Source organism: Sorex fumeus, unplaced genomic scaffold (genome assembly GCF_029834395.1).
Source record: "Sorex fumeus unplaced genomic scaffold, SorFum_2.1 ptg000061l, whole genome shotgun sequence".
Classification (NCBI taxonomy): domain Eukaryota; kingdom Metazoa; phylum Chordata; class Mammalia; order Eulipotyphla; family Soricidae; genus Sorex; species Sorex fumeus.
The window spans coordinates 11,191,574-11,203,582 of record NW_026606118.1 but is presented as its reverse complement, the minus strand read 5'-3'; positions in this window follow the sequence as shown (position 1 = coordinate 11,203,582).

Below are 12,009 nucleotides of genomic sequence, written 5' to 3'. Positions count from 1 at the left end.
TTTATAATTTTGGTAATGGGTGCTAGCGGATATTATCTTGACACGTTAATTTCTAAGAAAAATATTATGACAGCCCACTATATCTCTTTACATGCTTCATTTCATTTGAATGAATGTTAAAAACGCAACACTTTTATCTTTAATTGGGACTTAATTAGCATTAGTGTGCAATGTAAGGGTTTTTGCTTTAGCACCACTAATTCACAGTTTATTTTTCTTTCCTGCACAGCATCATTTCTTGCTCACATATGCTTTGTACTACTGCATTTAGTATTTAAGGTGTGAAGTATCTGGGGCTTAGTTTCCTACACCTTGGGGAATTACTCTATTAGATGCCATTTACGTAACAAGGCATCTTTTAAAACTCAATTTTAAAAGTTGTACTTACAAAATATATTTGTTTGCAAAATAAAGTTTGCAATATGTTAGAAATAAGCAAAGACCTAATTTGGTGAAGATATAGACTCATATAAGATCACTCCATTTTTAAAACATAATTTGCTGGGGTTTTTTTCCATAGTATAAAATAAACCAATAAATATTTTCCCAAGAGACCTCTCAAAAGATTTCTTTAAATCACAAACTTCTGTGTTTTTTTTATTTAAAAATTTTATTTTGGAGAGTATATCTAATATACGCTAAATATACAGAGTGTATCTAATATATACTCAATACACTAATATACAGTGATACATCTAAAACTTTGGTAAGGGTCAATTCATATTACAATATGACTGGTTTGACTGCTGCTCAACTTTGTCCTTCAGCGTATAGGACACAAATCAATGGCAAAAGGAAAGTATTTGACACTAAGAACTTTGGGTGTGGGGCCAGTCCTGTGGGATAGGGCATTGTCTTGCAATTGCCAACCCAGGTTGCATCCCAGGCATTCCATATGGGAACTCCAGAGCACAATGAGGAGTAATTCCTAAGTGCAGAACCAGGAGTAACCCCTAACCACTGCCTGGTTTGCCCCCCTCCCCAAAAAAAGCACTGTAGCACTGTCCTCCCCTTGTTCATCAATTTGCTCAAGCAGGCACCAGTAACATCTCCATTGTGAGAATTGTTGTTACTATTTTTGGCATATTGAATATGTCAATCGGAGCTTGCCAGGCTCTGCCATGCGGGTGGGATATTCTCAGTAGCTTGCCGGGCTCTCTGAGAGGGACGGAGGAATCGAACCTGGGTCGGCCACATGCAAGGCAGATGCCCTACCCCCTGTGCTATCTCGCTCCAGCCCAGTTTAAAAAAAAAAAAGGAAAAAAGAATTTTATATGTCTGGGGCCCTGAGTGTTAGAATTCAATCTCAATGTTCCATATAGTCACCACACACACACACACACACACACACACACACACACACACACACACCATGCCCAAGAGTGATCTCTGAGTGCAGGGCCAGGAGAAAGTCCTGAGCACACAAGGTATGGCCTAAACTCTTCCCTACCCCACTCCCTCAAAATCTCCCTCAAAGAAATTTGGATATCTGGGCATTTGTCATCCTCTAATACAAACTACGTGAGATTAAAAAAAAAAAACATTCCCAGTGTAATACCATTGCACTGATTATACTTAGGTTTTCAAGGACAATTGTCTCCTGTCTCCTCCCCTGGAATTCTTCCCTTAGGGTGTGAACCAAGTAAGAGGAAATGAGTCTTTAATAAAACTTAAAAACAACTTTAGGACTAGCTTACTTTCTTACTTTCAAAATTTAATGATCTCTAAGAGATTGGAAAAGAAGCTGATGGGGAAAAAAAGACACAAAGTATGTAGAATATATTTCTCTTGATATAATAAAATCCTTACAAAGCTTAGACTGCATTTTACTTATAATAAAAATATACACACTTGGTAGAGAGCCCTGTGAAGTGTTCTGTATCTTGACAGTTTATTTAAACTGGTTGCTCATAAATTTCTTTAAGACAGGAGTGATGACAAAGGTATTTTTTTTTCACCTATGGGGAAACATAAACTTTCTCCTTTATTCCTTAAATACATTACCTTGTGGTGAAATTTATTTTAATACTATAAAATCATGTTACTACTACAATAATTGAGATATTAGTAAATTGTGTTACAATTTAACAGTTCTTGAAAAATATTTTCTAAAGTGCTACACAGCTTATTTTCTGTTTCTGGTGGTCATTTAACTTTTTTGTTTAGAAAATGTAAATCAAGACTCAGATATTTAATAAACTAAATATAGTCTGTCTATGTCTACTAATATTTTTTAAGTCAAGAATTTTGTTTGAAGCTGGAGCTGGAAAGATAATACAGCGTATATGGCTCTTGCCTTACACTTGGTTGACCAGTGTTTGATCCCCAGTATCTGCTGGTCCCCCGAGCACCACCAGGAGTGATTTCTGAGCGTAGAGCCAGGAGTAATCCCTGAACATAGCCAGGTATGACCCCAAAAACAGACAAAAATATTTTATCTGATTTATAGTACTGGTTTGTTTGTGTTTTAAATCAAATCATAGTGAGATACATAGTTACAAAGTTGTTTATAACTGGTTTTTAGTGATACAATGTTTCAACATGCATCCTTTCACCAGTATAGATCTTCACACCGCCAATGCCCCCAGTTTCCCTCCCATCAACCTCCCCACCTGCCACTCCCACCAATACCCCCTCTCCCTCTTGCCACCAGCCTGCCTCTATGCCAGGCACATCTCTCTTCTCTCTCCCCTCTCTCTTTCTCTCTCTCTCTCCTGCCCACCTCCATGGCTCTCTCTTGCTGCCTGCATTCAGTGGTCTTGGGCCATTTCCCCACCCCGGACAGCCAATGTGATTGGCGGATGAAGGAAGAAACAAGGGCCAGGCTTGCTGGTGATCAGTTACCGTTTATTCAATTCTCCCCACACACCTGTTCCAATATCACTAAGGGCCTCATTCCCATCTCCCCCTATTTCCTTCGGTCTCTCTGCATTCAGACTCGAAACCTTGGTCTTCCTAGTCTTTCACAGTCTCTCTCTCAGCATTGGGGATAGCAACCAGCCCCAGGTCCTGTATTCAAGGGATCAGGCTCAAGGGCAGAAATGCCACTTAGAGGGTTTACTCCTTTCCTTAGCCCAATAACTTAATTAACATCTTAATTAACATCTTAATTCTACTTCTTTTTTTTTTAATTTTTATTAGTGAAACACCATGAGGTACAGTTGTAGCCTTACACATTTTTGTGCTTGGGTTTCGGTTATACTATGATTGAATTCCCATCCCTCCACCAGTGCCCATTCTCTACCACCATTGATCAGTGGTGTTTATACAAAACGGATATATTGCTCTGAATCAGTATATTGCTCTGATACTGATCCCAGTATCCCTCCCAATCCCCGTACCCTCCATCCCACCCCGCCTCTGTGGCAGGGCATTCTCTTTTGTTCTCTTTCTTCTTTTGGGTGCTGCGGTTTGCAAGAGAGGCACTGAGTGGCAATCATGTTCTGTCTATAATCTACTTTCTACTTCTTAATATTAGTTATTTTGTACGGACACACTAAGAGATACATTAAGCTTGTAGAGTGGCTCTCCTGGGGACATCTCACTATAGATCCCAGATTACAGTGCTCAGGCCAGATTAATCTTTCCTAACCCTAGCAGGGTCCTATCTAGTTGTACTTTTTGGATCATGACAGAATTTGTCCATGACCATGCTCTTAACTTATAGTTAAGTATTATGGAGCTTTGGCCTGGCCCATTTTGATGTCCGGGTAGCTCACAGCTTGCCCTGGGTTCATCCAGTCCCTCGTCGGGACCCTCTTTTGGGTGCTAGGAACTAAGGGAAACTGAGGCTTAAATCAAGAGAACAGATGCCCAGGAGTGAATATCATTTGGAGTCAATGAACTCCCAAGTTACAAAAGCATAGCATTAACTGTCTTCCTGTGTTTATACAAAAAGAATATATTGCTCTGAATTAACTATGCGAAGAACTTAAGGAGAAAAAAAACAGTATTTACATGTTAACAGAGTTTAACTAGGAGATAAAGGTGATTGACTGGTTGGGGAAGCAGAGCACAAAGAAAGAGGTTACAAATAAACAGAGGAAGGGGAGCACTGTGATTGGAGTAACTCAATAAACTAAGCTCCCTGTGGCAAGGCAGAAAGGACAAACCAATTTTATCCTATACTACTGAGCATTGTGGTTTGCAATACCAGTACTGAAATGTTATTATGTATATCCCTTTCCTACTTTCAACACTAAGTTCTTCTAACAATCCTGGTCTTACTGAACCCTTCTTAACTTCTCCAGTTGTGGCAAGCTTTTATCCACATGGACCAATCCTCCTGGCCCTTGTTTTTTTTTACTGTCTGTGGGTGTTAGTCTCATATTATGCTTTTTTATATCCCACAGATGAGAGCAATCATTCTATGTCAGCCTCTCTCCTTCTGACTCATTTCACTCAGCATGATACTCTCTATGTTCATCCATTACTAGCAAATTTCATGAATTTGTTTTTCCTGGTGGAAGATAAAGCCTTTTAGACCAAAAAACAGAACCAAAGATTAAAAAGAAAGAACTTGGGGCAAAGAGATAATATAGGAGATAAGACAGGCTGAGAGTACAGGATGTGCCCCCAAACTAACAAATGCATAAATAAATGAACTAGGACTGGACAAGAAGGGACCTTAGCACCCTTGGTTGAGATTCACATTTTGGTAGTGAGTGTGGGTCAGTTACATTGTATGCCTAAAGCAAATATTAATGCTATTGTAAACCATGTTGCTTCAGTATCAAATAGATTAAAAATATATAGGTCCTTGGTAAATGTATTTAGGGGCTGGAACGATAGCACAGCAGGTAGGGCATTTGCCTTGCAAATGGCCAACATGGCCAACCTGAGTTTGATTTCTCCGCCCCTCTCAGAGAGCCTGGCAAGCTACCGAGAGTGTCTTGCCCACACAGCAAAGCCTGGCAAGCTCCCCGTGATGTATTCGATATGCCAAACACAGTAACAAGTCTCATAATGGAGACATTACTGGGCCCACTCGAGCAAATCAATGAACAACGGGAGGACAGTGACAGTGACAGTGACAGGTATTATAAATGAATTGTATCCTCTTGCATGGGTAATTTGGATTTTAGCATGATGAAATGTGAATATAAATTTAAGTGGAAAATTGTAAAAATAAGCAAGTTATTTTTTATTTTTTTATTTTATTGAGGTATAATTGACATTTTACATTTGCTAGTTTCAGATGTACCAAGTAATATCTTACTGTTCAAGGTCTTTATTTGTTTATTTGTAAAAAAGGTAAAGGTAAAGGCCCTCCCGTTGATCGTCGATTTGCTCGAGCGGGCCCAGTAACATCTCCATTGGAGACTTTGTTGTTACTGTGTCTGGCATATCAAATACTCTCGGTAGCTTGCCGGGCTCTCCGAGAGGGGCGGAGGAATCGAACTCGGGTCGGCCATGTTGGCCACTTGTAAGGCGAACGCCCTACCCGCTGTGCTATCGCTCCTTGTTTATTTGTAATAAAAATAAATCAATCTGAAATGGTAATCAAATGTCTTCCCAAATACAAAAGCCCAGGCCCAGACGGATTCACTACTGCATTCCTTCAAACCTTTAAAGATGACCTACTGCCAATTCTTTTCAGCTTTTCCTGGTCATTTGAAGAAAGAGAAATAACTTCCAAACAGTTCCCATGAAGTAAACATCACCCAGATATCAAAAGCATACAGAGACACACACACAAAAAGAGAATTGCAGGCTGATATCCCTGATGAACACAGATGCAAAAATTCTCAACAAAATGTTAGCAAATAGAATCCAAACAACTCATCCAAAAGATCATATAGCATGATCAAGTAGGATTCATCCCAGGGATGCAAGGATGGTTAATATATGCAAGTCAATCAACATAATATACCATACCAATAAAAGAAGAAACAAAAAAAACTATGATGATATTAGTAGGTGCAGGGAAAGCAATAAGATCCAGCACTCAATCATGATTAAATCTCTCAACAAAATCAGAGCTGAAGGAACGTTCCTCAATATAGTCAAAGCCATTTACAACAAGTCCACGACATTACTCTCAATGGGGAAGAACTAAAAGCTTTCTCTCTAAGATCAGGCCAAGACAGGGTTGCAAATCAAAACAATGAGATATCATTCCATGGCCACGGAGACTGGTACACATCAAAAAGAACAAGAACAACTAGTGCTGATGTGAAAAGGGGACTCTCATTCATTGCTAGTGGGAATGCTGACTGGCCCAATCTTTTAAGAACACAATATGGACATTCCTTAAAAAAACTATAATTTGAGCTTCCATATGACCTAGCAATACAGCTTCTGGGAATTTTTGCTAGCAGCCCAAAAACAATGCACAAAAGTTGCCTGTACTTCTGTGTTCAGCACTATCTGTAATAGACAGAATCTGGAAACAACCCAAGTGCCCTGCAACAGGTGAGTGGATAAAGGAATACAGTATTTTGAGGGGGTATAAAAAAAAAGACATAGTATGAGACTAATGTTCCCAGACCGTAGAAATGAGAGCCAGGAAGACTGGTACATGATAGGAAGCTTACCAGAAGTGAGGGGGTGGGGGAGGTAATGCAGTTAGGACAGAGAAGGGACCACTATTACAATGATGGTTGGAATTTCTCACGATGGACAAGAACTGAGTTCTAAAGAAAGGTAAAGCGGTAGGGCGTTTGCCTTGCACGCAGCCAACATGGCCGACCCGAGTTCGATTCCTCCGCCCCTCTCGGAGAGCCCAGCAAGCTACCGAGAGTATCTCGCCCGCACGGCAGAGCCTGGCACGCTCCCCGTGACGTATTCGATATGCCAGACACAGTAACAACAAAGTCTCCAATGGAGACGTTACTGGGCCCGCTGGAGCAAATCGATGTACGTGATAACTTCTCCGTATCTCCTGGCTTTGTGCTCAGGGGCACTCCTGGCAGACTTAGGGATCATATGGGATATCGAGAATCAGCACTGCATCAACTGCATGCAAGGCTAACTCCTTCCCCACTGTACTATTTCTCCAGACTCCTCAAAGGCATTTAGTTCAAAATAGGACAAAACTGTCCCTAAATTTAAATATCATTTGCCATCAACTTTATAGGTTTTAGAATGAGTTTTTGAATGAATGACTCAGGGAATATTTAAGAATAAACAGTAATTGGTCTAGTCTCATTGTCATAATTGCTAATAAGTAACATTAAATTTTTTTATTAAAATGCACTTAAGTGGTAAGACTTGCTATAAGCTATGATCATATCAACCCAGATCAAACATTCACATGAATAAGATCAAAGTGAAGCTTTTTCATTAACTTGTCAGTATTTTTAAATCTTTTAGTCTTCTTACTCTAAATAAAACAGCTTTTATCATTTTGTTCTTGTCCTTCTAGAAACTGTGGAATGGGACATGCCTTACTGGTGAGCTATAATCACTACTGATTTCCCCCTTTTGTAGTTCTGCAGATTTTCAGTTTTTATTTCATTTTTATTTATTTCATTTTATTTTTATTTATTTCAATATTTATTTAATTTTATTTTCATATTCATATATATGTTTTTTATTTCATCTTCAAATATATATATATATATATATATATATATATTTACCTCTCAGAGAGCCCAGCAAGCTACCAAGAGAATCCCGCCTGCATGGGCAGAGCCTGGCAAGCTCCTCATGGCGTATTTGATATGTCAAAACCAGTAACTATAGCAGGTCTCATTCTTCTAACCCTGAAAGAGCCTCCAATCATTGGGAAACACGAGTAAGGACAGGTTGCTAAAATCTCAGGACTGAGATAAATAGAGAAGTTACTGGCGCTCACTTGAATAAATCAACGAACAACGGGTTGACAGTGATACAATGATACAGTGATATTTCATTTTTAGATCATTTTCTCAACATATCCTCTTACTGGCAAAGCTAGTAGTGGGTTTTGTTTGCTTAGTGGCTATGATGAACGAAACATGAGATTAAGTCAAGCACAAAGATGTCATCAAGAGGTGTGAACACAAGGTGTTCTCTTCAACCTCCTCTCTCCAACTCCAAGCAGAGAAAGTTCTCTACTTTAAGAGTTCGTGGGATGTTGCTTGGTTCGCTCGAGATAACCTCCCTACACTACTCCTGCAAAGTTCTGGTGGTCATATAAATTCAGATTTCAGTGAGGAGGATAAGACACAGAAATGTGTGGGAGGAAATAATGTCACAGATCCTAGAGATAAGAAGACATGAAGATATCTTGTGGTGGAAGGAAAAACATTCTGCCTGTGGAATGTACTTATTGATTTTTTTTTTCTTTTTGGGTCACACCCAGCTATGCACAGGGGTCACTCCTGGCTCTGCACTCAGGAATTACCTCTGGCAGTGCTCTGGGGACCAGATGGGATGCTGGGAATTGAACCCAGGTCAGCCGCGTGCAAGGCAAACGCCCTACCTGCTGTGCTATTGCTCCAGCCCCTTATTGATTTTTTAAAATCCCTGAGTCAAGGCAAGGGAATCAGATTTTCTTTTGTGGGAAAATTTCTTTTACTCTTGTACTTTGCATTTTTATTGACCAGCAGATTCAAGCGCGTTTTAAAATAAGATCCTCAGGATTAAACATGAGACCTCGGGCTTTTGTTCCCAGACTCTCCATCTCCCTCTCACTGTCCATGTAGGACTCACTCCTTCCTCTGAGCTTTTCATCACTTCCAATAGTTTCACTTGGGAAAAAATATCACCCCTCTTCCAGCCCTGGGAAATTATCTTTGCAGCTACTTGTAAACTCTAAAATCCCTTTCCACTGATAACTTCTTTTGATCTTTCTTTTCCATGCCTCCACTGAACTTAAATCAATGGGTTTAAGTCAATGAATTTAAGGAGAAAGGAAAAGCAGACCACTTTTTTTTTATCATATAACAAAACTGAAAAAAAAGGCATAAAGAAATCAAATTGCTGTTTATATTTTTAATTTCATAGCAGAGCCTGGCATATTTGATATGCCAAAAACAGTAACAATAACAGGTCTCACTTCCCTGACCCTGAAATAACCTTCAATACAGCAGTGTTGGGAAAGATGAATAAGGAGAGGCTGCTAAAATCTCAAGGATGGGACAAATGGAGATGTTACTGGTGCCCGCTCGAGTAAATCAATGAACAACGGGATGACAGTGATACAGTGTGATACAGTGATATTTTTAATTTATTGTTCAATTTAGAGATATTTTAAAAATCCATGTACACGAGGACAAAAATTATTTACAAATTGGTTGACATACTGGTTCCGCTTTTCTTTGTTTTGTTTTGGGGCCAGATCCTGGCTCTGTGCTCAGGGATCACTTTTAGGGGTGCTTAAGGAATCAGATGGGAAGCCTGGGATGGAACTTGGGTTGTTAGCTGTGTGTAAGGCAAATGCCCCACCTGCTCTGGCCCCTTGCTCCACTTTTATCAAATATTGTCATCTCAGATCATCTTTAAAGCTTTGAAGTTGTGAAATAATCAATGAACCTTTTCTACAATAAACATAGGTACTTTATAAAAATACCAAGTAATTTCTTTATTTTTTATTTTATTTTATTTTTTGCTTTTTGGGTCACAACCAGCTGATGCTCAGGGGTTACTCCTGGCTCTGCACTCAGGAATCACTCCTGGCAGTGCTTGGAGAACCATATGGGATGCTGGGAATCAAACCTGGGTCGGCCACGTGCAAGGCAAACGCCCTTCCCGCTGTGCTATTGCTCCAGCCCCCCAAAATAATTTCTTTAAAATTCTGAATTTCTTTTTCAAATAGATTACACACATTAAAAAAAGAAAAAGAGATAAAGAAAAAAAGAAAGCAAGAAAGCAGAAAAGAAAGAAAGAGAGGGAGAGACGGAGGAAGAGAAAGGAAGAAAGAGAGAAAGAAAGAAAAAAGAGAGAAAGAAAGAGAAAGCACGCTGCAAGTTTGAGAAGAGAGGATCATTTTTCAACTTTAAGGAGGTGGCCGAGAGTGAGTGAAGAGGAGGCAAGTCCTGAGACTACCTCAGAGAACCAGCTTTCACATGTACTACGATGATTGAAGCAGCCAACTCTAAGGCCCCAGTCTGTGAAATAATGGACAAGAGAGTGCAGACAATATTTTCGTGAAGATAAAAATCAATTTCCTGTTTTGGAATTGCAAGTCATGAGACTTGAAAATCGTGCAGACATAAACTATTTGGATCTCTTCCAGGACAAAGTAGGAACACTTAGCAAGCAAATCGCGTACACAGATAAGAACCCGTGCTATTAACAAGCCGTGCACAGAAAAGAAAAATTCTACCTGGGTCATAAACTGTTAGAAAATAAAATCTCTTAAGGATTCTGTCTGGCTTCTGACCATCTGCTAAAATGAAAATGCACTGGGAGAATATCTAGATGATTAAACATGAAACAATGAAAGGAAGTCTCAACCTGTATCCCAGCCCTGATGGAATGAGCTATTGCTCCGGAGAAAGGCTTTTCAACAAAGTTAGACAGCGTCCTACCCATCTGGCTTGTTGTTTAGGGCACCTGCATTTTACTTTATAAAACTGTAACCAGTTTGAATTAGCATTGAATCAAGTGATCAGTTATAAAAGAAAATAGCATTTTAAATATATATATGTAATTGAAGTAGCCCATTCTATACTTCTAGGAGAATTTAGATGTATTTAATATACTTTCATTTAGGTTACTTTTTAAACCAGAAAATAAGATGGTATTTTAATTTTATTTTTTAATTTTTTTAATATTAGCACTGTAACAACTATCACACAGCAGTCTCTGCCCCCGCGCCTCGGTGTTCCTTCCCGGAGTCCCTTGGAGGGGAGCGGGTTGAGCTTTCCTCCCCGCCCCGGCCAGGGCTACGGCAGCCGGAGACCTCCAGGACCAGCCACCACCATGCTGAGACCACTCTCCGCACACCTGAAGGTACTGGCAGAGGGACAAAGCCACGCGGGTTCCGGGGCCGAGACCTCCAAGCCTACTCGAATTGGAGTCGAGCATCTTCCACCCAGATCCTCCAAATTCCAGTAGGCGGGGGTCACACCCACCACCTGGCCCCCTGGCGCCGTGTAATCCCATCAGCGGCCAAGACTCAGAGACTATAAAATCCAGATCCCGGACGAGAGCAGTGCAGTCTCTGCCCCCGCGCCTCGGTGTTCCTTCCCGGAGTCCCTTGGAGGGGAGCGGGTTGAGCTTTCCTCCCCGCCCCGGCCAGGGCTACGGCAGCCGGAGACATCTTATTATCTCATTCCTACTTTGGACAAACTTGCAGGCTGTCGAATGTAGCCTGCCCACAGGGCAGAGTCTGGCAAACTCCCCGTGGCCTACCAAATATGCCAAATACCAGTAACAATGATGGGTCTCATTCTCCTAAAGAGCCCTGAATATAATCTCAGGGCTAGGATGAAAGAGACGTTACTGGGGCCTGCTCGAGGCAATCGACGATTAACAGGATGATGAAATGAAATGAAAATGAAATTAGCACTGTAGCGCTGTCCTCCCGTTGTTCATTGATTTGCTCGAGCAGGCCCAGTAATATTGTGAGACTTGTTGTTACTGTGTTTGGCATGTTGAATACCTCACAGGTAGCTTGCCAACTTTGCCGTGAGGGCGAGATACTCTCGGTAGCTTGCTGGGTTCTCCAAGAGGGGTGGAGGAATCAAACTCAGGTCCTCCAGGTCTACTGTGTGCAAGGCAAACGCCCTACCCACTGTGCTAAATGCAAACTTTTTCAACTATGAGACTTTTGTACACCTGATTACACTGTTACACTCCTAGGTTGGACTAGAGTGACAGTGGTGTGGGCAGGTGCTTGCTTTGCATGAGATCAATCTGGACTTGACCCCAGTACCTGGTATGGTCCCCCAAGCCTGCCAGGAGTGATACCTGGCAGGTATCTGCAGTGAGTGCAGAGCAAAAGTAAGTCCCGAGTACTACTGGTTGTAGCACCCAAAACAGGAAAGGTAAGTGAAAAAGGAAAAAATAGTCCTAGACTAAAATATCAAAGTCATATTTTCTTCATAAAATCTCTAAATTTTCTGTAGCATCTTATTA